Source organism: Magnolia sinica, chromosome 4, assembly GCF_029962835.1.
Source record: "Magnolia sinica isolate HGM2019 chromosome 4, MsV1, whole genome shotgun sequence".
NCBI classification, from domain to species: domain Eukaryota; kingdom Viridiplantae; phylum Streptophyta; class Magnoliopsida; order Magnoliales; family Magnoliaceae; genus Magnolia; species Magnolia sinica.
This window is the reverse complement of record NC_080576.1, coordinates 55,990,152-56,014,437: the sequence shown is the minus strand read 5'-3', so window position 1 is coordinate 56,014,437 and position 24,286 is coordinate 55,990,152.

Here is a 24,286-nt window from a genome sequence, read left to right as displayed (position 1 = left end):
ACCTATATCTCTATCGACGTATCACATGCCTCCGTGTGAGATGGAGGAACTGAGGAGACAGATCGATGATCCGTTGGATACAGGCTTCATATGACCGAGTGTATCTCCTTGGGGAGCACCCGTGTTGTTTGTAAAGAAGAAGAACGAATCGCTGCGATTGTGTATTGATTATCGTAGGTTGAACCAAGTCATAGTGAAGAACAAGTATCCTTTGCCCATGATAAATGATTTGTTTGATCAGTTGAAAGGGGCACAGTACTTCACTAAAATCGACTTACAGTCAGGGTGTCACCAGTTGCACGTTAGGGATGAGGACGTGCAGAAAATAGCGTTCAGAACTAGCTTTGGGCACCACGAGTTCCTTGTGATGTCGTTTGGACTCACAAACGCACCAGCCGTGTTTATGGACCTTATGAACTGGGTGTTTCGGCCGTATCTGTACCGATTTATCATCGTATTTATAGATGACATCCTAATATACTCCAAGAGTCAGAGAGATCATGAGGAGCACCCGCAAGCAGTCTTTGATACTCTTAGGAAGAACCAGTTGTTTGCTTAGTACAAGAAATGCGACTTCTGGAAAGAAGAAGTCAAGTTCCTGGGACATATTGTGTCCAAGGAAGGTATCGCTATAAACCTTGCTAAGGTGAGCGCAGTTCAGGACTGGGAGCAGCCCAATTTGGTTACTGAAGTGAGGAGTTTCCTCGGTCTGGCACGTTACTATCATCGATTCATTAGGGACTTTTCCAAGATAACCAGACCGTTGTCTCAGCTCACTTAGAAAGATCTTAGGTTTGCTTAGAACAAGAAGGAAGAAGTAGCTTTTCAGGAATTGAAGGACAAGCTGACATCCGCCCCTGTGCTAGTATTGCTAGAGCAATGGGTCAGATATACATTATACACTGACACATCTTGTGTTGGTTTGGATTGTGTTCTTATGCAAAATGATAGAGTGATTACCTATGCATCGCGATAGTTGAGGAAACATGAGGAGAACTACCCTATGCACGACCTAGAGTTGGCGACCGTCATCTTTGCATTAAAGCTCTAGAGACATTACCTCTACGGGGAGGAGTTCGAGCTCTTTTACGACCATAAGAGCCTAAGGTACATATTCATGGAGAGAGACCTAAATATAAAGCAACGGCGATGGATGGAAACCTTAAAGGACTTCAAGTTTGAGGTCTCTTACCATCCTAACAAGGCTAACCTTGTGGCAGACGCATTAAGCCATAAGAAGACGATAGCATTTGTAACTCCACTGATGATAGAGGAATGAAATTTAGTAGAATTTGTGTGAGACTTCAAGTAGAGGCTTACAGTAGAGGAGCCGTTCGAGAGCATCGCACATATTCGTGTGTAGCCACTTATCGATGATGGAATCATTGTAGCTTAGAGGAAAGATGAATGGTTGCTGGAGTTGAGAAAATGAGCTAGTGACGATGAAGACTCTGAATGGAGAGTTAGTTCGGATGGGGGTTTACGTTATCGTAGCTGCCTATGCATCCCAAATCTTCATGACTTGAGAACGGAAATTCTCGAAGTTGCTCACAATTCGAAGATAGCGATGCATCCTAGTAGTAAAAAGATGTATCGAGATATGAAACGTTCATACTGGTGGGACAACATGAAGGCCCACATAGCAGACTTTATGTCCCGTTGTCTTAGCCGAACATCACCGACCTCCTAGTTTACTTCAGCCCATGCCTATAGCTGAATGGAAATGGGATTTCATCTCTATGGATTTCATTTCAGGGTTGCCAAAGATGAGGAAGAGATGTGACTCCATTTGGCTGATTATGGACCGATTGACGAAATCGGCTCATTTCTTCCCGATTAGAGTTTCAAACTCAGCAGATGATTTGGTCAGGTTGTACATCCAGGAGATAGTACGTCTACATGGAGTGCCTATGGAGATCGTGTCGGATCGAGACAAGCGATTCACATCTATCTTCTAGACTCGTATCTAATAAGCAATGGGTGTGAAACTGAAGTTCAGTACCGCGTTCCACCCACAAACGGATAGGCAGACGGAACGGGTAAATCAGGTGTTTGAAGATATGTTGGGGGCATGTGTACTTGACTTCAAGGATAGTTAGGATGACTGTCTTCCCTATACTAAGTTCGCCTATAACAATAGCTTTCAAGCGAGTATTAGCATGGCTCCCTACGAAGCACTGTATAGGCATCTATGTCGAGCACCACATTGTTGGGCAGAGGTTGGCGAGAAGAGTTTGATTGGCCCAGATTTAGTACAGGCGACCTCAGAGAAGATCGACATTATCAGGCGTCGACTTCTTTCAGCATAGAGCAGACAGAAGAGTTATGTCGATACGAGACAACGATAGCTAGAGTTTGAAGTTGGGGACCATGTGTTTCTTAAGGTTTCCCCCATGAAGGGAGTCCTTCGATTTGGTAAGAAGGGAAAATTTACGCCATGATTTATTGGTCCATTCCAGATTCTAAATCTAGTGGGTGTGGTAGCATACCGCCTCGCTTTGCCCACACCACTCGCAGACGTGCACAACGTATTTCACGTATTGATGCTGAAGGAATATTTTCTTAATCCTTACCATATTATTAAATGGGAGCAGGTACAGCTGAGTGAAGATGTCACTTATGTATTACGACTGACGCGTATCTTAGACAGGAAGGAACAGGTGCTGCGCAGTAAAGTTATCCCGCTCGTGAAGGTACTATAGACACACCACACTAAGGAAGAGGCTACTTAGGAAACAAAAGCCGAGGTACGTAAGAACTACCCTCAGATTCTCGAGGAGTACGAAAAGGTAATAATTTTGAGGACGAAATTCTTTTCTTTAAGGGGGGTAGATTGTAACGTCTCGGAAAAATCCGTACAAAGACCCGAGTATCACCTTAGGCAGAAATCACTAAAGATCAAATTCTATAGAAATTAGATGAAAATTAATTAAGTACTAAACTGAATTAATCTGTGAATTAGCTTGAACCACTTTCTATACGAACTGCAAAACCCAAAACTATTAGAATCACTAACTTAACATTTCCTAAAAACCTAGGATCAGTCTCAAAACCCAGTTATTCCCAGGAACACATTGGAACTTTGTATTAGACCTGAACCACGCGTGAAAAATTTGATGACTGCGAAACTATAAGGTTATGACTATCTTACTGGGCTTGACAACCATTGCGGGAATCGAGCCCGAATAGTCTCCAGAAACGCACAACTAGAGCCTTGAGTAAAGTATGTGAGAAATGTGAATATCTTTATAAAAAGGACTCAAACTTAAGTGAATTGGACCGTTCTCTTGTGGGCAAAATTTAAGGTTTCAAACCGTTACTTTCTGACCAAACTTTACCTGTGGATCAGGGAAATTTTCCTACACATGTCAGTATACTTGTGGCCCTGATCGAGTAACGATGACCGTTGAACTGAAACAGGTCCTCCATGATCGATCCACTAATCCGATCGGACCAAAATCTTAATCTGGCATAGATACATTGTCAGGAAACTTTCTCCAGATTGTATGCAAGCAATGGACCTCCGGATGAGCTCTGATGGCCCGAAATAGACACCCTTTGGCTATAACCTAAGTATACCATGACCATGGGGCCATTAACATCAGTTTTGGGCCTATATAATGCCCTTAAACCACGCCATTCCTATCCCATACGAATTTTCTCTAACCCTAGGAGAGAGAAGAGAGAAAAGGAGAGAAAAGAGTGGAGATCGAAGGGACATCCTTAGAGTTTACTGCAGTACTTTTGTGCTACTACTCCACGCATTGAATCGACTTTACGTCTATCTACTCAACTCATTTCAACTTTATTTTGGGTAAGAAATCCTAACCCTAATCTTGTTTTAGGAATCGAAATAGAAGAATAGACGAAATAGCTAGCCTATCACATGATTTAAGTTGTCATTGTGCTGTAGACGGGTACGTAGTGTACGAACCGAGTTCGTAACGGGCGTACTGACGAAAGGAATGAACTATAAACATTTAGGTTATGGTTTTCAAGGCTTTCAATGTCGGTAATGATTTATGACTGACTTGATTGCTGCCACATGTAGTTAGATATGACGTTTTCCATGTATTACACATATATGAAATACATTAAAATATAATACATTCTATTTGTTTGTTGAAATGTTTGAATGAAAGTAAAATCATGACTTGTGTTTGCCATGACTATTAATCTAGAATACGTGACTGTTATATGTATGACAACTCCTTTGTGAAAGGATTTGCCCTAATATATGTTATAACTAATTTGTTTCATATATGTTGAAATGTGTAGTCTAAGTGTTTGATAAAATGTATTTATTAGGGGTGTTAAGATAAGATTCTCAACTACCTTAGCTGTATGAATGGATTCCTTCATGTAATTTAAATTCAACTACATGATTTATGTACGAAATACACATGTAAGATAATATGTTCACTATGTGTTTGTTAAAAAGCTCAAATGAGATTTATATTTGAATTGGTTGTTAAATGTTGTTTGACTATCACATATGAATGCCTATTATATTTGAGTATGATTGGGACTAATACGTAGTCTAGGCAATCGGTAACGGTTTTCGATCAAGTGGTCGAACTAATCTCGCCACAACAGATACGTTCGATGAATTCGAGTTATGGTGATTATCGACAGTGGTTAGGCCATGAGGAGTGCGTATGCACTCCATGTTGATTAATTTAGCGTGCGCTCGTACCAATTGAACTTATCAAGTTAACTAATTGGCCTAATGTATGTTTACCATGTATGGAACTACTGCTTGAATCTAAGGTACCACTTACCAATGTAAAGCCTGTTTCAACCTTGGTACCACGATCCGCTAAGACTCATGAGTCGGGCATGGTGGTATGGGACACCGTGGTCAAGCTGTCGGCTTACGCTGGGGTGACGAGCCTCCCCGTAGTTACTAGTGACCAATCCAAACTCGTGAGACGAATACGGTAGTATGGGACATTGTATTCGAGTTGTCGACCTACGTTAAGGTGACGAGCCTTCCTGTAGTGACCTCAAGTGTAAACTCGCGAACTTGCCTATCCACTGCTTTTCAAATCAGGGGAGATGTTGCCCTATAACTTGCCTATCATATGTGATTAACTAGGATTGACGACCTAGATGGATCGTTGTTTGAGTAAATGATATAAAGGAAGGTACCTTATCTTCCTGAATCTGCTGTATGAATAAGCTTAATTAAGAACTCAGCTAACACGTGCATGCACCGCACTACATGTGCTTTGGTGATGAAGGCACAGTGGGAGTAACATGTGCGACCGTGAAATGGTGTCACTGAGGGAGTGCAGGCGAGGGCATGCTTCATTACTACATATCATCCTTGCATTAACTAGAGTAGCTAGGAAATGCTTGTTGTACTGCTTTATCATTACTACTTGACTGAATTGATAACATGCTAACCTTGCCTTATAGTACCACTGAGTTGATCACTGACTCCCACTCTGGGATAGTGTTTTAAAACACCAACCAGACTCTGTTTCAGCTACAGATGATGATACGGCTTACGAGGCAGAGCCAGACTTTTATGACAATGAGGAGTTCTCCTATGTACAACTATCACGCGGGTCTATGTAGACCATGTACTGATCGATGGGATTATAGGGACAACATGATTTAGTCAGACATTCACATTTTGTCATTTTGTATATTTTGTAACAAAACATGCATATACTCAACCCAGTAACACACTCATACTCTGGAGGTTGTGAAACATGCATATACTTTATATATCTATCACAGTCTTCCGCTTGCTTAATTTATCTCTCTCAAGAGTATGATATGCTGATTTAGTGTAATCCCACTTATGTTTAATGCACTAATACGGACAACATTTAATCATCATTTTCTATGTTGCATAAGTGATGCGACCGATCTCAGGAGTTGAGCCCTTGCTCGACCTTCAATTTTTGGGGTGTGACACCTGTGATAATAGAGGAGGAAGAAGAACCTTTAGATTATGGGGAATATGGATATTCACCAGGTAATGAAATTTTTTAATTTTGTATATATATTCATATATGTATTTGGTGATAGTTATCTCATTATTATTGTCATATCCTTATTTCAAGTACTCATGTTGTTAATGCTAGGATGGGTGATACTCCTCCCATGAATCTTCTTACAACTGTACCGATAATTTCACTGAGGGTTCCTCTGGTTCCTTTGGTAGCACCAAAAGTGGTGGCCTGTGAAATTATCTTTCCAGTAGAGACCACTGATTTGCCCACTCCAACTACTAGAGATTCAAGTACAGAGGCCAGAGTGCCTTCTTTCGCTGACAAGTTAGGAGCTGCTCCTTCTATAGTTCAGGAAATCCCACCTCCTATTAGTCATACTTCTGCGGCATGTATATATATATATATATATATATATATATATATTGATTGCTTTATCAAGAGCTGTACATCTTCTAACTTTTTTATCACTATTTTGAGTTCTTTCCTTCTTTATACTACAGGAACTCCTCCTTGCAATGGGGCAGCAAGCTCTGAGTCTGTGGCCATTGCGTCTGAACTATTGTCCTTCGCGAAGATTCCCGCACACAAGATACTTTTGATGAAGAATTCTCTGTCAGCAATAGTTCACATTTTTAATGACCCTGAACAATGGTCAGACCTGGATATTGCGATTGAAATTCTAAAAAGTTATACAAGAATGGCAAAGATTAAAATTTCCACTCTGCGTGATTCTCTTTTCAAATTTCGCGATTCAATAATCTCTTTAGCATCAGCGAAAAATGTCACAATCACTCCCGAGATCTTGGAATATGGGAAGCAGCTAACTCTGTCCAAGGAAAAGGCTTCTCTTATTACTTCCACTATTTCTGAATTTGATCAGAAACAATTAGTTCTTCAAGAATAGCTGAAGGCTTATAGTGATGACAGAGTGGTTATTTAGGACCGTATCAATGCCCTGAAAGAGGAGATTTCGTATCTAGAGTTAAAGGATTATGAGAAGGAATTATCCATAAAGGAGATTGAAGAAAGGATACGAGTCAATATTCAGTCTGCTAATGCCGAGAAATCTGAACTACTTAAGAGCGAAGAGATGACCGCATCATTGGAAGATAAATTGGCTGGCATTCCTGATTAAGCAAAGATCATCCTTGAAAAGTCAAAACATGCCACAGCTCAAATGCAATTAAAGGAGGATTTGCAAAAGTATATGGGGATGGTAGGAATTATAGAAGAACTTTGAGTATGTAATTTCTTTGTGTATTTATTTTTGAACACGTAATCTCTTTTGACTCTCAACATATGAAGACATGATAATATTTTGTAATATTTTATTCTTTTATGAATTTCTACATCACGGATTATTTCAAACATATTTATCTATGCAATAATCTTGACATAATATTTAATGAGGAACTGATATAAAACACCAACATTTTATGCTTGTCAGTATAGGATTTCCTATATGATTTTTTTTATCTTAATTAGCGGTGCTAAGTTTTAGTTTAGTCAGATAATCACACATAGTTTAAGCTCTTGAGTAGTGGAGCCCACGCAGTTTTTTAGACTCTTGAGTAGTGGAGTCGGTCTCACGTGATGGTCTTTGTAACTCTTAGGAGTTCACTGGACTTCTCATAGCCTGGTGAGTTCACAAACCGCGATCCATCAGAGGGGCCCAGTGAAGCTACCGGGGCTGTGAACTAGGTTGGATTTACGCATAGGGTTGGTCCCAGTAACTCTCTAAAGTTCACGGGGCTCACAAGGCGATCTTTGGGGTACCAAATCTAGGGCTGTCAGTCCATCAATGAGTATGTTTAAGTCCTTCCTCATGAGTCAATACTGAAATCAAGCCAAAGATCTGGGGGGTCTTACACATGGTTGACCTATCTATGGACATGGCCAAAGAGCTCACACTGCCGCTCGCATTTTCTTTGCCTGCAAGGTCAGACCCATTCATGAGAGGGTATTTTCCTCCGTTCCCCATGACGTTATCAGAAAGCTATACAGATGGCATTGGTCTCACGCGTGAGTGGCCGTTGAGGACTAAAGTCACTGGCTTTGTCTGCTACCCGCACGGGTATGCATATGATGGCCTTCACGGGCTTTTTAGGGCCACTGGCTTCTCACTGCTGCCCAGATGGCAAAAGTAATAGGCCTTATGCGTAGCTGGCCATTTTTAGGACTTATCTAGGCTGTCTTAAAAGATAATAGTAGGTAGCCATCGTTGTCGCGAGGATGATAGACATCTCTGACTGAGATTGATATCACTTCTGCTAATACCTTCAACGGTATTCATGTGTTGTTCATAATACATCAGCTTGGTGGGGATACCAATTTCAATAGAATTTTGTAGAGCTCGTTTGATGATGACGATGGTCACTTTCTTTTCGCAACACTTGTTGGTACAGTCGTAATGTGCTCGCAAATTTCTTTGTTCATTTATTTGACAGTACATAGCCATGGTCTTGTTTATTTTTGCCCCCCTTTGATACAGAATCGTTATTCTGATAATATTCTGGATCAAAATCAGTAGTATCTTCAGGGATGATATCTTTTGATGAAGTGAGCATTGACCGGTACACCGATACCTTTCCCATCTTGATCCACAACTTTGTATGCTCCATTGAAGTACACTCTTTTATTTTGTATGTCCCATCCCATTTAGGCTCAAATTTTCCCCTGTGGTTGAAAGCCTTTGGGTTGGTTTTCTTGTCCATTCATTGTGCCCATCATCGGGGGAGCCGCTATCCAGGCTACATTGTGTGCGAGGGTTGCTAATTCTTCTCTGAAGTTTCTACACTCTTCCATTAGTGCCCTTTATGCTTCTGCCATTTCATTCATACGATCTTCTTTAGTCGGCATATTTTCTTGGCTTGTTCCAGCCATATGTATTATGGCTTCTCCACTTTTTGATGAAGTTATTGTTGGAGTGGGGAGGAAATATGTTGACGTGATAGGACTTACGAAGAGAGGGAAGGATGGAGCTTCATTCGACTTCTCGATACTTCCATTACCATTGATCGATTGGGGTGATATAGACATTGGTGAACTTGCTAATAATGCCTTACATTTCTGCTCTATCATCCATCTGACCCTTGGGGTGACCAAAGCCGGGAAGTTGTGCGACGTTAACTATGGAACTATCCGCTCGGGATATATCGCAAGAGGGGCGAGTTCAGGATTCCTCCTAGCTGCATTACGCGTTATCGACCCTCTAACTCTTGACAAAGGCGGTTTCATTCTGGGGCTTCTTGTATTCCGTGCTCTTGTCCTACGAGACATCACAACAGTCCAACCCTTATCTCCTTCTAGTGATTGAGGTGAAGCAGATACAACCATAGTTGTTGCTCGAGTCAGGTTGTTATTGCTCGTAGGAAGTTGAGTCATGTATTCCGGGGGTTGGTTTGGTGCATATTCTATCGTAAATCCGATCGGAGTGAAATGGATGCTCACTTTCCTTGCAGAAATTGCCATTGGTTATAATTTGTAATTGGATTCAGAAACCTTCAATATAAAATATAACTATAGTTAGTGTTTGAAGAATCAAATAATCTATCTTAGAGATGAAGGGGAGAATGTTTCCACTGAGAGTCACCATTTTGGCGTTAGAAAGACGCCAAACTATGATGAAAGTTCTATAACAATCTCAATGTTAATATTAAATATGATAAAAGTCCTCAGTAGAGTTGTCATTTTGTTTCGAATAAGAAACAAATGCATTTTATTTGGGAAATTATCTTATTCAAACATAACAGAGAGAGAGAGTATTAAGGACAATCATAATATTTTATTAGTACTGAGTCCATTTACATCCTCAAACATCCCTTGATTCTAAGATAGATTATTTGAAATGTAGAAATTGACAAAGTTCAAATATCCAAGTCAGATATCAAATCCGGCAGCACTTCGACTCGCGATTTGATCATCTCTTTAAGAGGGATATGACATAAATCTCTTCTATTCATTTCTCTTCTTGAAGATTAGATAGAAGAAATCTGTAGATTTGCTCATTTCAGCAGCATGTTAGCTCCTTAACATCACAGACTGCAGGGTAGTCTGGTTGCGCAGACCTGCGTAATCGATATGGGTTATGCAGACCTACGCAAGCCACTGGTGCTTCTTCGCTCCTACCTTCAATCTTCCTTCTTGCTCTGCTTCTCCAAAATCTTCAATCCTTCAAAATGAGGGGGGAAGTGGGTATTTATAGACCTCCACATGTACGAAACCTCGATCTTGGTGCTAAGGGACCCACCTTTTATTGATACTGATCATTCATGGACAACAAGTCCAGAAACTAGTTGCGCGACCTCGCACAACTGAATTACTAGTTGTGCGGACCTGCGTAACCGATATGCCTTGCATGGACCTGCATAAACCCTCATGAAAACACTCGTCTTTCTTCATTTTCCATTTCCTTCCACTTCTTACTTTTCAACCTTCTTTCCTTCATTTCTTTCTTGTCATTTTTATGCCTCAACAGTATTCCGAGACCATTTGGGCATCCATAAGTGGGATCGCAGTCGTCGGTCCTGAATTTTTCCTTCATCTCCTTGTCCAATAGTAACTCTCATAACTCTCTCTTCAGAGGTTAAATTTAGACAATTTCAACTCATTGCAATGGTAACTTGTTAAGCTTCCATATAGCACCAGAATTACATAATTCAGAGACTGTTCAATATCCCAAAAGCACATTGGAACTCTTCGATCGTCATTTTTCAATATGGATTGTTAATTATTCCAAATCTCATAATCCAATGGAGACGCCTATAACTCCATCATTTGAGGTCGGATTGGGTCAATTTTTAGTCATGCGAAAGGTACTTTAGTGCTCTTGCATTTCTGACTGGAATCGTCATATTTTGAGACCATTTGGGCATCCGTAACTAGGATCGCAGTCATCAGACCTAAATTTTTTCTTCATCTCTTTGTCCAATAGTAACCCTCATAACTCTCTCTTCAAAGGTCGAATTTAGAGTATTTTAGGTCATTGCAATGGTAACTTGTCAAGCTTCCAATTTGGACTAGAATTGCCTAATTCAGAAACCGTTCGATATCCCAAAAGCACGTTGGAACTCTTTAATCATCATTTTTTGAATAAGAATTGTTAATCTTTCCAAATCACATGATCTAACGAAGATGCCTATAACTCCATCATTTGATGTCGGATTGGGTCAATTTTTGGTCATGTGAAAGGTACTTTAGTGCTCTTTCATTTCTGACTGGAATCTTCGTATTCCGAGACAATTTGGGCATCGGTAAGTGGGATCGTAGTCATCGGTCCTAAATTTCTCCTTCATCTCCTTATCCAATAGTAACCCTCATAACTCTCTCTTCAGAGGTCGAATTTAGAATATTTCAGCTCATTGCAATGGTAACTAGTCAAGCTTCAAAATTAGACCAGAATTGCCTCATTTAGAGACCGTTTGATATCCAAAAAGAACGTTGGAACTCTTCAATCATTATTTTTCAAAATGGATTGTTAATCATTTAAAATTGTGTGATCCAATGGAGATGGCTTGAACTCCATCATTTGATGTTGGATTGGGTCAATTTTCAGTCATGTGGAAGGTACTTTAGTTCTCTTGCATTTCTCACTGGAATCATCGTATTTCGAGACCGTTTTGGCATCCGTAAATGGGATTACAGTCGTCGGTCCTGAATTTTTCCTTCATCTCCTTATCCAATAGTAACCCACATAACTCTCTCTTCAAAGGTAGAATTTATACTATTTCAGCACATTGCAATGGTAACTTGTCAAGCTTCCAAGTTGCACCAGAATTGCCTAATTCAGAGAACGTTTGATATCCCAAAAGCATGTTGGAACTCTTCGATCATCATTTTTCAATATGGATTGTTAATCTTTCCAAATCGTGCGATCCAATTGAGACGCTTATAACTCCATCATTAGATGTCGGATTGGGTTGATTTTTGTTCATTTGAAAGGTACTTTAGTGCTCTTTCATTCTGACCGGAATTGCCGTATTTCGAGACCATTTGGGCATTCGTAAGTGGGATCGCAGTTGTCGATCCTGAATTTTTCCTTCACTCCTTGTCCAATAGTAACCCTCATAACTCCCTCTTCAGAGGTCGAATTTAGACTATTTTAGATCATTGTAATGTTAACTTGTTAAGCTTCTAAATTGGACCATAATTGCCTAATTCAGAGAAAGTTCAATATCCCAAAAGCACGTTGGAACTCTTCAATCGTCATTTTTGAATATGGTTTGTTAATCTTTCCAAATCACATGATCCAATGGAGATGCCCATAACTCCATCATTTGATGTTGGATTGGGTCAATTTTTGGTCATTTAAAAAGTACTTTGGCGCTCTTTCATTTCTAACTAGAATCGTTGTATATCGAAACCATTCAGGCATCCGCAAGTGGGATCCTAGTCGTTGGTGTTGAATTTTTCCTTCATCTCCTTGTCTATTAGTAACCCTCACAACTGTCTCTTTAGAGGTCGAATTTAGACTATTTCAGTTCATTGCAATGGTAACTTGTCAAGTTTCCAAATTGCACTAGAATTGCATAATTCAGAGACCGTTCAATATCCCAAATGCACATTGGAACTCTTCGATCGTCATTTTTCAATATGGATTTCTAATCATTCGAAATCACTCGATCTAACGGAGATGCCTATAACTCCATCATTTGATGTTGGATTGGGTCAATTTTTAGTCATGTGAAAGGTACTTTAGTGCTCTTGCATTTCTGACTGGAATTGTCATATTTCGAGACCATTTGGGCATCCGTTGCTGGGATCGCAGTCGTCGGACCTGAATTTATCCTTCATCTCCTTGTTCAATAGTAACCCTAATAACTCTCTCTTGAAAGGTCGAATTTAGACTATTTCAGGTCATTGCAATGGTAACTTGTCAAGCTTCCAAATTGGACCAGAATTGCCTAATTCAGAGACCGTTCGATATCCCAAAAGCACGTTGGAACACTTTAATAATCATTTTTTAATAAGAATTGTTAATCTTTCCAAATCACAGGATCTAACAAAGATGCCTACAACTCCATCATTCGATGTCAGATTGGGTCGATTTTTCATCATTTGAAAGGTACATTAGTGCTCTTTCATTTCTAACTTGAATTGTCGTATTCCAAGACCATTTGGGCCTCCATAAGTGGGATCACAGTCGTCGGTCCTGATTTTTCTCTTCATCTCATTGTCTAATAGTAACCCTCATAACTCTCTCTTCAGAGGTCGACTTTAGAATATTTCAGCTCATTGCAATGGTAACTTGTCAAGCTCCAAAATTGTAACAGAATTGCCTAATTTAGAGATCGTTCGATATCCTAAAAGCACATTGGAACTCTTTGATCGTCATTTTTCAATATAGATTGTTAATCATTCTAAATTACATGGTCCAACAGAGACGCCTATAACTTTATCATTTGAAAACGGATTGGGTCAAATTTTAGTCATGTGAAAGGTACTTTAGTTCTCTTGCGTTTCTGACTGGAACCGTCATATTTCAAGGCCGTTTAGGCATCCATAACTAGGATCGCAGTCGTCAGTCCTAAATTTTTCCTTCATCTCCTTGTCCAATAGTAACCCTCATAACTCTCTCTTCAGAGGTCAAATTTAGTATATTTTAGCACATTGCAAATGTAACTTGTCAAGCTTCAAAATTGGATTAAAATTGCCTAATTAAGAGGCCGTTCGATATCCCAAAAGCACGTTGGAACTCTTCGATCGTCATCTTCTATATGGATTGTTAATCTTTCCAAATCGTGCGATCCAATGTAGACACCTTTAAATCTATCATTTAATGTCGGATTGGGTCAATTTTTGGTCATTTGAAAGGTACTTTAATGGTCTTTCATTTCTGTCTGGAATCGTTGTATTCCGAGACCATTTAGACATCTGTAAGTGGGATCACCATCGTTGGTCCTAAATCTTTCCTTCATCTCCTTGTCTAATAATAACCCTCATAACTCCCTCTTCAGAGGTCGAATTTAGACTATTTTATGTCTTTGCAATGGTAACTTGTGAGGCTTCCAAATTGGACCAGAAATGCCTAATTCATAGGCCGTTTGATATCTCAAAAGCACGTTAGAACTCTTTAATCGTCATTTTTCAATATGGATTGTTAATCATTCTAAATCACGTGATCCAACATAGATAGCTATAACTCCTTCATTTAATGTTGGATTCGATCAATTTTTAGTCATGTGAAAGGTACTTTCGTGCTCTTGCATTTCTGATTGGAATCGCCATATTCTGACACCATTTGGGCATCCGTAACTGGGTAACTGGGATCGCAGTTGTCGAACATGATTTTTTCCTTCATCTCCTTGTCCAATAGTAACCCTCATTACTCTCTTAAGATGTCAAATTTAGAATTTTTTAGCTCATTGCATTTGTAACTTGTCAAGCTTCAAAATTGAATTGCCTAATTCAGAGACCATTCGATATCCCAAAAGGACGTTGGAACTCTTTGATCGTCATTTTTCAATAAGAATTTTTAATCTTTCCAAATCGCACAATCCAACGGAGAAGCCTATAACTCCATCACTTAATGTCGGATTGGGTCGATTTTTGGTCATTTGAAAGGAACTTTTGTGCACTTTCATTTCTCACTGGAATCGTCGTAATCCAAGACCATTTGGGCATCCGTAAGTGGGATAGTAATCATCGGTCCTGAATTTTTCTTTCATCTCCTTCTCCAATAGTAACCCTCATAACTTCCTCTTCAGAGGTCAAATTTAGAAAATTTCAGCTCATTGCAATGGTAATTTGTCAAGCTTCCAAATTGGACTAGAATTGCCTAATTCAGAGACCGTTCGATATCCCAAAAGCACGTTGGAACACTTTAGTCATCATTTTTCAATATGGATTGTTAATCTTTCCAACTTGCACGATCCAACGAAGATGCCCGAATCATCATTTCAGAATGGAATCTTCATATTCCAAGACCATTTGGGCATCCATAACTGGGATCGCAGTCGTCGGACCTGAATTTTTCCTTCATCTCCTTGTCCAATAATACCCCTCATAACTCTCTCTTCAAAGGTCAAATTTAGACTATTTCAGGTGATTGCAATGGTAACTTGTCAAGCTTCCCAATTGGACCAGAATTGCATAATTTAGAGACCGTTCGATATCCCAAAAGCACGTTGGAACTCTTCAATCATCATTTTTCAATAAGAATTGTTAATCTTTCCAAATCGGACGATCCAACGAAGATGCCTATAACTCCATCATTTGATGTCGGATTGGGTCAATTTTTGGTCATGTGAAAGGAACTTTAGTGCTCTTTCATTTCTGACTAGAATCGTCATATTCCGAGACCATTTAGGCATTCGTAAGTGAGAACGGAGTCATCGGTCCTGAATTTCTCCTTCATCACCTTGTCCAATAGTAACCCTCATAACTTTCTCTTCAAAGGTCGAATTAAGAATATTTCAGCTCATTGCATGGAAACTTGTCAAGCTTCGAAATTGGACGAGAATTGCCTAATTTAGAGACCCTTCAATATCCAAAAAACATGTTGGAACTCTTCGATCATTATTTTCCAATATGGATTGTTAATCATTCGAAATTGCGTTATCCAATGGAGACGCTTATAACTCCATCATTTGTTGTCGGAATGGGTCAATTTTTAGTCATGTGAAAGGTACTTTAGTTCTGTTACATTTCTCACTGGAATCATCGTATTCCGAGACGGTTTGGGCATCCGTAAATGGGATCGCAGTCGTCGGTCCTGAATTTTTCTTTCATCTCCTTGTCCAATAGTAACCCTCATAACTCTCAATTCAGAGGTCGAATTTATACTATTTCAGCACATTACAATGGTAACTTGTCAAGCTTCCAAGTTGCACCAGAATTGTCTAATTCAAAGACCATTCGATATCCCAAAAGCACACTGGAACTCTTCAATCGTCATTTTTCAATATGGATTGCTAATCTTTCCAAATCATACGATCCAATTGGGACGCCTATAACTCCATCATTTAATGTCAGATTGGGTCAATTTTTGTTCATTTGAAAGATACTTTAGTGCTCTTTCATTCTAACTGGAATTGTCATATTTCGAGACCATTTGGGCATCCGTAAGTGGGATCGCAGTCGTCGATCCTGAATTTTTCCTTCGTCTCCTTGTCCAATAGTAACCCTCATAACTCCCTCTTCAGAGGTCAAATTTAGAATATTTCAGATCATTGCGATGCTAACTTGTTAAGCTTCCAAATTGGACCATAATTGTCAAATTCAGAGAAAGTTCGATATCCCAAAAGCACGTTGCCACTCTTTAATCATCATTTTTCAATATGGTTTGTTAATCTTTCCAAATCGCCTGATCCAACGGAGATGCCCATAACTCCATCATTTGCTGTCGGATTGGGTCAATTTTTGGCCATTTGAAAGGTACTTTAGCGCTCTTTCATTTCCGACTGGAATCGCCATATACCGTGACACCATTCAGGCATCCGCAAGTGGGATCACAGCTGTCGGTCCTGAATTTTTCCTTCATCTCCTTGTCCAATAGTAACCCTCACATCTCTCTCTTAAGAGGTTGAATTTAGATTATTTCAGCTCATTGCTATGGTTACTTGTCAAGCTTCCAAATTGCACCAGAATTGCATAATTTAGAGACCGTTCAAAATCCCAAATGCACGTTGAAACTCTTCGATCATCATTTTTCAATATGGATTTTTAATCATTAGAAATCATGCGATCCAATGGAGATGCCTATAACAACATTGTTTGATGTCGGATTCGGTAAATTTTCAGTCATGTGAAAGGTACTTTAGTGCACTTGCATTTCTGACTGGAATCGTCATATTCTGAGACCATTTGGGCATCCGTAACTAGGATCGCAGTCGTCGGACCTGAATTTTTCCTTCACCTCCTTGTCCAATAGTAACCCTAATAGCTCTCTATTGAAAGGTCGAATTTAGACTATTTCAGATAATTGAAATGGTAACTTGTCAAGCTTCCAAATTTAGACTTTTTCCTTCATTTCCTTCGATATGCCAAAAGCACATTGGAACTCTTCGATCGTCATTTTCCAATATGGATGGTTAATCATTCCAAATAGCGCAGTCCAATGGAGACGCCTATAATTGCATCATTTAATGTCGGATTAGGTCAAGTTTTAGTCATGTGAAAGGTACTTTAGTTCTCTAGCATTTCTCATTGGAATCATCGTATTCCGAGACCGTTCGGGCATCCGTAAATGGGACGCAGTCGTTGGTGTTGAAGTTTTCCTTCATCACTTTGTCTAATAGTAGCCCTCATAACTCTCTCTTTAGAGGTTGAATTTAACCTATTTCAGCACATTGTAATCGTAACTTGTTAAGCTACTAAGTTGCACCAGAATTGCCTAATTCAGAGACCGTTCGATATCCTAAAAGCACGTTGGAACTCTTCGATCGTCATTTTTCAATATGGATTGTTAATCTTTTCAAATCATGCGATCCAATTGAGACACCTATAACTCCATCATTTGATATCGGATTAGGTCGATTTTTGTTCATTTGAAAGGTACTTTAGTGCTCTTTCATTGTGACTGGAATTTTCATATTCCAAGACCATTTGGGCATCCATAAGTGGGATCACAATCTTCGATCCTGAATATTTTCGTCATCTGCTTATCCAATAGTAACCCTCATAACTCCCTCTTCAGAGGTCAAATTTAAACTATTTCAGATCATTGCAATGCGAACTTGTTAAGCTTCCAAATTGGACCATAAATACCTAATTCAGAGAAAGTTCGATATCCCAAAAGCACGTTGAAACTCTTCAATTGTCATTTTTCAATATGGTTTGTTAATCTTTTGAAATTGTCCGATCCAACGGAGATGCCCATAACCCCATCATTTTAAGTCAAATTAGGTCGATTTTTGGTCATTTGAAAGGTACTGTAGTGTTCTTTCATTTCTAACTTGAATCGTCATATACCAAGACCATTCAGGCATCCGCAAGTGGGATTGCAGTCATCGGTCCTAAATTTTTCCTTCATCTCCTTGTCCAATAGTAACACTCACAACTCTCTCTTCAGAGGTCGAATTTAGACTATTTCAACTCATTGCAATGGTAACTTATTAAGCTTCCAAATTGCACCAGAATTGCATAATTCAGAGACCGTTCAATATCCCAACTGCATGTTGAAACTCTTCAATCGTCATTTTTCAATATGGATTTTTAATCATTCAAAATCGCGCGATCCAACGAAGATGCCTATAACTCCGTCATTTGATGTCGGATTGGGTCAATTTTTAGTCATGTGGAAGGTACTTTAGTTCTCTTGCATTCCTGACTGAAATCGTCATATTCCAAGACCATTTGGGCATCCGTAACTGGGATCGCCGTCGTCGGACCTGAATTTTTCCTTCATCTCCTTGTCCAATAGTAACCCTAATAACTCTCTCTTGAAAGGTCGAATTTAGACTATTTCAGGTAATTGCAATGGTAACTTGTCAAGCTTCCAAATTGGACTAGAATTGCCTAATTCAGAGACCGTTCGATATACCAAAAACACGTTGAAACATTTCAATAATCATTTTTTAATAAGAATTGTTAATCTTTTCAAATCACACGATCCAACGAAGATGCCTATAACTTTATCATTTGATGTCAGATTGGGTCGATTTTTGGAACTTTGAAAAGTTCTTTAGTGCTCTTTCATTTCTGACTGGAATTGTCGTATTTCGAGACCATTTGGGAGTCCAAAAGTGGGATCGTAGTCGTCGGTCCTCATTTTTTACTTCATCTCGTTGTCCAATAGTAACCCTCATAACTCCCTCTTCAAAGGTCGAATTTAGACTATTTTCACTCATTACAATGGTAACTTGTAAGGCTTTCAAGTTACACCAGAATTGTCTAATTCAGAGACCGTTCGATATCTTAAAAGCATGTTGGAACTCTTCAATCATCATTTTTCAATATGGATTGTTAATCTTTCCAAATCGTGTGATCCAATGAATATGCCTATAACTTCATCATTTGATGTCGGAATGGATCGATTTTAGTTCATTTGAAAGGTACTTTAGTGCACTTTTATTCAGACTGGAATCATCATATTCCAAGTCCATTTGGGCATCCGTAAGTGGGATCGCAGTCGTCGGTCCTGAATTTTTCCTTCATCTCCTTGTCCAATAGTAACCCTCATAACTTCCTCTTCAGAGGTCGAATTTAGACTATTTCATCTTATTGCAATGGTAACTTGTTAGTCTTCCAAATTAGACTAGAAATGCCTAATTCAGAAACCGTTCGATATCCCTAAAGCACGATGGAACTCTTCAATCGCCATTTTTCAATATGGATTGTTAATCTTTGCAAATCACACGATCCAATGGTGATGCATATATCTCCATCAATTGATGTCGGATTGGGTCAATTTTTTGTCATTTGAAAGGTACTTTGGTGTTCTTTCATTTCTGACTGGAATCATCGTATTTCGAGATCATTTGGGCATCCGTAAGTGGGATCGCAGTTGTCGGACCTGAATTTTTCCTTCATCTCCTTGTCTAATAATTACCCTCATAACTCCCTCTTCAGAGGTCGAATTTAAACTATTTCAGCTCATTGTAATGGTAATTTGTCAGGCTTCCAAATTGCACCATCATTGCCTAATTCAAAGACCGTTCGATATCTCAAAAGCATGTTTGAACTCTTCGATCATCATTTTTCAATATGGATTGTTAATCATTCAAAATCACGCGATCCAATGGAGACACCTATAACTCCATCATTCAATGTCGGATTGGGTCAATTTTTGGTCATGTGAAAGGCACTTTAGTTCTCTTGCATTTCTGATTGGAATCATCGTATTCCGAGACCATTTGGGCATTCGTATCTAGGATCGTTGTCGTCAGTCCTGAATTTTTCCTCCATCTCCTTGTCCAATAGTAACCCTCATAACTCTCTCTTTAGAGGTAGAATTACACTATTTTAGCTCATTGCAATGGTAACTTGTCAAGCTTCCAAGTTACACCAGAATTGCCTAATTTAGAGATCATTCAATATCCCAAAAGCACGTTGGAGCTCTCCTATCATCATTTTTTAAAATGGATTGTTAATCATTCCAAATCAAGCGATCTAACGGAGATGCCTATAACTCTATCATTTGATGTCGGATTGGGTCAATTTTTAGTCATGTGAAAGGTACATTAGTGCTCTTGCATTTTTTACTAGAATCGTCATATTTCGAGATCATTTGGGCTTCCGTAACTGTGATCGCAGTCGTTAGACCTGAATTTTTCATTCATCTCCTTGTCCAATAGTAACCCTCATGACTCTCTCTTCAAAGGTTAAATTTAGACTATTTCAGTTCATTGCAATGGTAACTTGTTAAGCTTCAAAATTGCACCATAATTGCCTAATTCAGAGACCGTTTGATATCCCAAAAGCACGTTAGAACTCTTCAATCGTCATTTTTCAATATGGATTGTTAATCTTTCTAAATTGAGCGATCCAATGGAGATGCCTATAACTCCATCATTTGATGTCAGAGTGGGCCAATTTTTGGTCATTTGAAAGGTACTTTAGTGCTCTTTCTTTACAGACTGGAATCGTCGTATTCTGAGACCATTTGGGCATCCGTAAGTGGGATCGCAGTCGTCGATCCTAGATTTTTCCTTCATCTCCTTGTCCAGTAGTAACCCTCATAACTCTCTTCAGAGGTCGAATTTAGACTATTTCAGTTTATTGCAATAGTAACTTGTTAAGCTTCTAGATTACACCAGGATTACCTAATTCAGAGACCGTTAGATATCCCAAAATCACGTTAGAACTCTTCAATCGTCATTTTTCAATATGGATTGTTAATCATTCCAAATCAAGTGATCCAATGGAGACGCCTATAACTCTATCATTTGATGTCAGATTGGGTCAATTTTTAGTCATGTGAAAGGTACATTAGTGCTCTTGCATTTTTTACTGGAATCGTCATATTTTGAGACCATTTGGGCTTCCGTAACTGCGATCGCAGTAGTCAGACCTAAATTTTTCATTCATCCCCTTGTCCAATAGTAACCCTCATGACTCTCTCTTCAAAGGTTGAATTTAGACTATTTCATTTCATTGCAATGGTAACTTGTCAAGCTTCAAAATTGCACTAAAATTGCCTAATTCAAAGACCGTTTGATATCCCAAAAGCATGTTAGAACTCTTCAATCATCATTTTTCAATATGGATTGTTAATCTTTCCAAATCGCGTGATCCAATGGAGATGCCTATAACTCCATCATTTGATGTCATAGTGGGCCAATTTTTGGTCATTTGAAAGGTACTTTAGTGCTCTTTCTTTACATACTGGAATCGTCGTATTCCGAGACCAATTGGTCATCTGTAAGCGGGATCGCAGTTGTCGGTCCTAAATTTTTCCTTCATCTCCTTGTCCAATAGTAACCCTCATAACTCTCCCTTCAGAGGTTGAATTTAGACTTTTTCAGCTTGTTGCAATGGTAACTTGTTAAGCTTCCAAATTACACCAGAATTACCTAATTTAGAGACTGTTCGATATCCCAAAAGCATGTTAGAACTCTTCAATCGTCATTTTTCAATATGGATTGTTTATCATTCCAAATCAAGCGATCTAACGGAGACACCTATAACTCTATCATTTGCTGTCGGATTGGATCAATTTTTAGTCATGTGAAAGGTACATAAGTGCTCTTGCATTTTTTATTAGAATCATCATATTTCGAGACCATTTGGGCTTCCATAACTGTGATCACAATCGTTAGACCTGAATTTTTCATTCATCTCCTTATCCAATAGAAACCCTCATGACTCTTTCTTCAAAGGTTGAATTTAGACTATTTCAGTTCAATGCGATCGTAACTTGTCAAGCTTCAAAATTGCACCAGAATTGCATAATTCAGAGATCGTTTGATATCCCGAAAGCTCATTGGAACAGTTCAATTGTCATTTTTCAACAAGGATTGTTAATCTTTACAAATCGAGCAATCTAATGGAGATGCCTATAAATCCATCATTTAGTGTTGGATTGGGTCGATTTTTAGTCATCTGAAAGGTACTGTTGTGCTCTTTCATTCCTCACTAGAATTGTCGTATTCCGATACCATTTGGGCATCCGTAAGTGGGATCGTAGTCGTCGGTCTTGAATTTTTCCTTCATCCCCTTATCCAATAGTAACCCTCATAACTCTCTATTTAGAGGTCGAATTTAGAATATTTCAGCTCATTACAATGGTAACTTGTCAAGATTCCAAATTGGACTAGAATTGCCTAATTCAAAGACCGTTCGATATCCCAAAAGCACGTTGGAACTCTTCAATCATCATTTTTCAATAAGAATTGTGAATCTTTCCAAATCGCATGATCCAACAGAGATGCCTATAGCCCCATCATTTTTCGGCATCCGTAAGTACGATCGCTATCGTCGATGCTGAATTTCTCCTTCATCTCCTTGTCTACTAATAACCCTCATAACTCTCTCTTCAGAGGTTGGATTTAGTATATTTCAGCTCATTGCAATGGTAACTCATCAAGCTTCAAAATTGGATGAGAATTGCTTAATTAAGAGACCATTCAATATCCTAAAAGCACATTGGAACTCTTCGATTGTCATTTTTCAGTATGGATTGTTAATCTTTCTAAATTGAGCGATCCAACGTAAACACCTATAAATCCATCATTTGATGTGGGATTGGGTCAATTTTTGGTCATTTGATAGGTACTTTAGTGCTCTTTCATTTTTGACTGGAATCATCGTATTCCGAGACCATTTGGGCATCCGTAAGTGGGACCGCAGTTGTCGGTCCTAAATTTTTCCTTCATCTCCTTGTCCAATAGTAACCCTCATAACTCCCTCTTCAGAGGTTGAATTTAGACTATTTCATCACATTGCAATGGTAACTTCTTAGGCTTCCAAATTGGACCAAAAATGCCTAATTCAGAGACCGTTCGATATCCCTAAAGCACATTGGAACTCTTCAATCATCATTTTTCAATATGGATTGTTAATCTTTCCAAATTGTGAGATCCAATGGTGATGACTATAACTCCATCATTTGATGTCGGATTGGGTCGATTTTGGTCATTTGAAAGGTACTTTAGTGCTCTTTCATTTCTAACTGGAATCGTAGTATTCCGAGACCATTTGGTAGCCATAAGTGGGATTACTGTCGTCAGTCCTGAATTTTTCCTTCATCTCATTGTCCAATAGTAACCCTCATAATTCCCTCTTCAAAGGTTAAATTTGGACAATTTCATCTCATTGCAATGGTAACTTGTCAGGCTTCCAAATTGGACCAGAATTGCCTATTCAGAGATCGTTCGATATCCCAATAGCACTTTGGAACTGTTCAATCGTCGTTTTTCAATATGGATTGTTAATTTTTCCAAATCGCGTGATCCAACGGAGATGCCTATAACTTCATCATTTGACGTCGGATTGGGTCAATTTTTGCACATTTGAAAGGTACTTTAGTGCTCTTTCATTTCTGACTGGAATCCTCGTATTCCAAGATCATTTGAGCATCTGTAAGTGGGATCACAGTCATCAGTCCTGAATTTTTCCTTCATCTCCTTGTCCATTAATAACCATCATAACTCCCTCTTCAGATGTCGAATTTAGACTATTTCCTCTCATTGCAATGGTAACTTGTCAGGCTTCCAAATTGCACAAACATTGCCTAATACAGAGACCGTTCGATATCCCAAAAGGACGTTGGAACTCCTCAATCGTCATTTATGCAAGTGCTATGGTTGCCCCTTTATGTTGTCAAATTTGTGGTGCCAAAATCATTGCTTGTACTTTGTGAAATTGCATAAATGTAAATGTTCGAGACACGGTATGGATGAAGCATGTATGGATGAAGCAAGTCTTAGTGTATGGATGTTGACTACATTAGTGAAGAACAATGCTCAACTCAAGATATGTCAAGCCACAACATTGTCTCGCAAGATCGATTTTGAAAGACAAGACGTGTTTACAAGTCAAGACTCAAGAATGTTCAACTGAATTTACAAGTTACAAATCAAGATTCAAGATTGCATAATTGACGCTTTTAAGGACAAGCTATATTAAGATTTCAAGCTTCACTTTCTTTAAAGGTTACGTATCTTAAGGGTTCAATGTCCTTACTTCACTATTAAGGTATGTTTGACCTAAGGTTGACCTTTAGAGTAGGTCATTTCGGATACATAATGCAAATGTTTTGTATTTAGGAATTTGGTCTATTCTAAGACTAGTCCTAGACCTTGATCGACTAGTCCTAGCACTGCTTCGACCTGTCTAAGAGTTTTCTTGGACCAATCGTAAGTTTGTTGAAAAAATTCAGAATTTTCTGTTAAGCTTCGACAAGTCGTATGAACAGTGTCGATTATTCCTTCGACCAGTCG